Below are 4,941 nucleotides of genomic sequence, written 5' to 3' on the forward strand. Positions count from 1 at the left end.
CCTCAGCAGCAAACTAGTAAATGCATATATCCTGGCCATAATTTCATCATTTTGAGCTTTATGCTCGGGCATGGTCAAATTTGTACCATGAGGAGCATCCCTTTGGTGTGAGAAATATCAAGTGGCTTGTCACCCACAGGCGGTAAATAATCTGCATTCTCTTCAGGGATGCCCTGTTGCCTCAAAAATCTGGTCAGGAATCCACCAAATCCATATGTACGACCCCCTAAGAACCGGGCCTTCCTCATCGCTGAAATATAATGGCACCCACATTGACATCCACATCATCACGCATGAGGGCATAAATCAAACATACTCTATCATGAGTTACCTCCATCATATGTGTCCCATGAATTAGACAGGTATAAATAATTTTAGCCCATAAACGGGCCTCCCTATTCAGATGAGCAAATGGAAGTGAAACATGTGCACCTCCCTTTTTGTGGCGAATCCACCTTACCATAGATCAAGTGCCACACAGAAGATGATTTATACGCTATTATAGGGGTTTGATTATCATCCTCTTCAGTGGTTCGGCATCAGCATAGAGTGCAGGTGCATCTAATAGCTCATTAATAGTGTCTATTGTGAAAGTTATCGTTTGACTGTGTACCTCAACCTCAGACTTCCTCGGGTTCCAGTTAGCATGAAACTCCCTATCTAGGCTCAAATTACATTCACCTGGCTGCTCAAATAGAAAGCTCATATGTTGGGGTTCTATCTTTCTCACCATTGAGGGATACTCCTTCATCAAGCTCCGCCTGTTGATAAACTAATCAGCAGAATATTTGGACTCTTTGTGTTGTGAGTACCATTTTCTACCCACGTTTGCTACAGCCTTTGTCCCAAAACTCTAGTGCCCCCTGGGACCATGTGGTGCTGCAGCCATACGATCAGCTTGCCTGCTCCTCTTGTGCGTAGCCCCCGATATACCAGTTGTATTCTTTCCTTTGCTAGACATGTTACCTGTTCAGCACAATATCCCACAAGAATATAAAACAAGCACCTTTGAAACTAGCCACCACTAAGTGTGAAAGTTACCCCACACTTAGTTGCTAGCATAAGTTCCGACAAAAATTATATGCACTCGGGTACTCAGACTTCCCTTTTTTATTTCACAAGTCTAACAATCAGTTATCCAATATTAACACACAGAGACATCTCGAAATTGCACAGTTTTAGTGCATGGCTTAAATTTTTTCTACAAACACATAGCCCTTCATTACACATTACCACTCTTCAATTCTAGTGAAAACATGCCTTAAATATGTTCTAGCCTAAACACAGTTAACTACTGTCAATTCAGTGAATTATGGCTACCACTAAAATAGTGTTGGATTAAGATCCACCCTACACTTAGCTGCCATCATATAATGAGCATCAAACTCAACCCAAATCATTAAAATTCAATATATATAATGAGCATCAAACTCAACCCAAATCATTAAAATTCAATACATAGTTCAGCACACGCTCATTTGACAAACAATTTACGTCACACCCTTAGAGGAACAAACTCAACCCAAATCATTAAAATTCAATACACAGTTCAGCACACACTCATTTGACAAGCAATTTACTTCACACCCTTAGAGGAACCACATCAATTAAATCATGATTTGCATTTTAGAGCACACTTACTCCCCTAATGTACAAACCACAACAACAGCATACCATCCTCTCCTCTAAATATTCTCATATAATTTTAACAATTAACATTCAAAGTAGTTTCAAATTAGTTAAACAAAACCCTTTAAGAATAAAATTTTAATTCACACTAAGTTTGAAACACATGGATTCATAAGACTTAAACTCAAAATATAATTAAAACTTACCTGGTCTTGGTTGAGAAAGGAAGATGAAGTTGAAACTTAGTTAAAGTTTGACACGAATCGACTAAGGGAGCAATTTAAGGTTTTAGGGAAAAGGGGGCAGTGCAGCTAGGTTTAGGTGATGGTGGTAGAAATGAGTAAGTGTGGTGTTTATAGGGGCGACCCAGAATTGAGGATCGACCTGATGCACCATATATCACATTGAATAATCAATACGACACCTTAGAATCGTGTCGCTTCTCTGGATTTTACATCAAATATTAAGTTTAAGTATTGCCTATATGATATCCGATGTGGTGCGACGCTTAACGCGTCAGCATACTGATGCGACGCGTCAGAATCGCATCGATTCTCTTGAAATTGCCTTGAAAAATTTTTCTAAGTGTGGAATTTATGCCCATCAACACAACATGCCAAGATAGCATCGATCCTCTGGAAATTGCATCCAAAAATTTTTCTAAGTCTAAATTTCTCAGATTCTTAATAATCTTTTCTTCCCCTTACCTTTTTCACCACTTAACAACTATTTACTTACTCAAAGGCCTATGTTCACCATCTTCTATTCTTCTCTATCTCCACCTAATTTCTCATTCCTACACATCAATCAAAAATAACAAAATTAGGTAAGAAAAATGGGTTGCCTCCCACTAAGCGCCTTATTTTTGGTCGTGACACGACTCATTTCTTTGTATTTTTATTTTTTTCTTCAACTACTCAAAATTAAACTACCTACTACATTACATTAGTGGGTTGCCTCCCACACAACACCTTATTTTACGTCGTGGCATGACTTAACTTAGTATCACTCATCAGCAAAAGTGATAGATTCCTTGTGCTTATCCAGATGATCCACTCAATAGTGTTTTACACGTTGTCCATTCACCAGAAACTTCTTAGTCTTCTTTTTATTCCACAACTCCACAGCTCCATGAGGTGTCATATGCACCGCTTTAAAAGGTCTAGATCATTTCGATCGAAATTTTCTCAGAAACAACTTAAGCCTTAAATTGAACAACAAAACAAGTTGTCTGAGTTGAAATACTCTCTCTTGAATTTTCTTATCATTCCATCTTTTGGTCTTCTCCTCGTATAGTTTGGCATTTTTGTAGGCATGAAGCCTAAACTCATCAAGATCATTCAGCTGTAATAACTTTTTCTCTCCCGCAGCTTTCATCTCAAAATTTAGCTTCTTCACAGCCTAATACGCTTGGTGTTCCAACTCTACAGGAAGATGAAAAGCTTTACCATACACCAATCAATATGGAGATGTCCCAATGGGTTTCTTGTAAGCTATTTGGTAGGCCTAAAGTGCATCATCTAGCTTCTCTACCCAATCTTTTCTTTTCCCATTCACGATCTTTTGAAGTATTTGCTTAATCTCCCGATTGGATACCTTAACCTATCCACTTGTTTGGGGATGGTATGTAGTGGCAACCTTGTACCTAACACCATATTTTGCAAGAAGATTTTTTAGCCAAGTGTTAATGAAATGCGTACCTCCGTCACTGACTATTTCTCTTGGTGTACCAAATCTGGAAAATATGTTCTTCTTCATAAATTTCTGCACCACTCTTGTATCATTAGTAAGACTCGCCATAGCTTCCACCCATTTAGAGACATAGTCAACTTATACAAGAATGTACAGATTGCCTTTGAAGGTGGGAATGGGCCCATGAAATCAATCCCCAAAACATCAAAGACTTCGACTTCTAAAATATTATTGAGGGGCATTTCATGACTCTTAGATATGGTACCCAACCTTTGGCATTGATCACAATTCTTTACAAAAGCAATTACATCTCTAAACAAGGTAGGCCAAAAAAACCTGATTGTAGCACTTTTGTCGAAGTCCTCTCACCCCCACAATGTCCACCATATGGAGATGAGTGGTAATCTTGTAGCACCTTTAAAAATTCAGCCTCTAGGATATACCTACGAATGACTCCATCTGGACCCTGCTTGAAGAGATATGGTTCCCAAATATAGGCACAAGAATCATAGAGTAATTTCTTTCTTTGTTCTCACTCCTATCAAATTCACAATATCAGAATACCATGGGAACTCAACTGTATCTAAAGACAACAACTTTTCATTAGAGAACTCTTCCTTAATACTAAGAGAGTCACCAACTATAGGTCTCAATTTTCCAGCTGTGACAAGTGGTCAGCAACTTGATTTTCAGATCCTTTCCTATCTCGCACCTGAAGATCAAATTCTTGTAGTAGCAGAATCCACCTAATCAGTCGTGGCTTAGCATTCTTTTTGTTCACAAAATACTTAATGGAAACATGGTCAGTATGAACAATGACCTTAGTACCAACTAAGTAAGATCTAAACTTATCGAACGCATACACCACTATCAACATCTCTTTCTCTATCACCGTATAGTTAACCTAAGCATTATTTAACACCTTGCTAGTATAGTAGATCGAGAAAAATATCTTATCTCTTCTCTAACCCAAAATCACTCCCACAGCAATATCAATAACATCACATATTAGCTCAAAAGGTAACTCCCAATCTAGTGCAATCAGAATAGGTGCTTCAGTCAATTTCTTCTTAAGTTTCTCAAAAGGTTTATGGAAATCAACCATGAACTCGAACTTGGATTGTTTATACAACAATCTGCATATGGGGCTTGCAATCTTTGAGAAATCTTGAATGAATCATCTGTAGAACCCTGCATGTCCCAGAAAGCTCCACACTCCTTTGACTACGACTGGATGAGGCAACTTTTCAATCACTTCCACCTTCGCCTTGTCCACTTTGAGTCCTTGTCATGACACTTTATGGCCTAGGATAATTCCTTCCTTAACCATAAAGTGGCACTTTTCCCAATTCAACACCAAGTTGATTTCTTCGCATCGAGCTAGGACTCTGTTAAGATTCTGCAATCACTTTTCAAAAGAATTACCATGCGCAGAGAAATCATCCATGAATACCTCTACAAATTATTCCACCATGTCAGAGAATATTACCACCATACATCTTTGAAATATAGCAGGTGCATTGCATAAGTCGAATAGCATGCGTCTGAACGCATATGTACCATATGGACAAGTGAAAGTGGTCTTCTTCTGGTCTTTCAGTGCTATGATTATCTAATTGT

Source organism: Capsicum annuum, chromosome 5, assembly GCF_002878395.1.
Source record: "Capsicum annuum cultivar UCD-10X-F1 chromosome 5, UCD10Xv1.1, whole genome shotgun sequence".
In the NCBI taxonomy this organism is placed as follows: domain Eukaryota; kingdom Viridiplantae; phylum Streptophyta; class Magnoliopsida; order Solanales; family Solanaceae; genus Capsicum; species Capsicum annuum.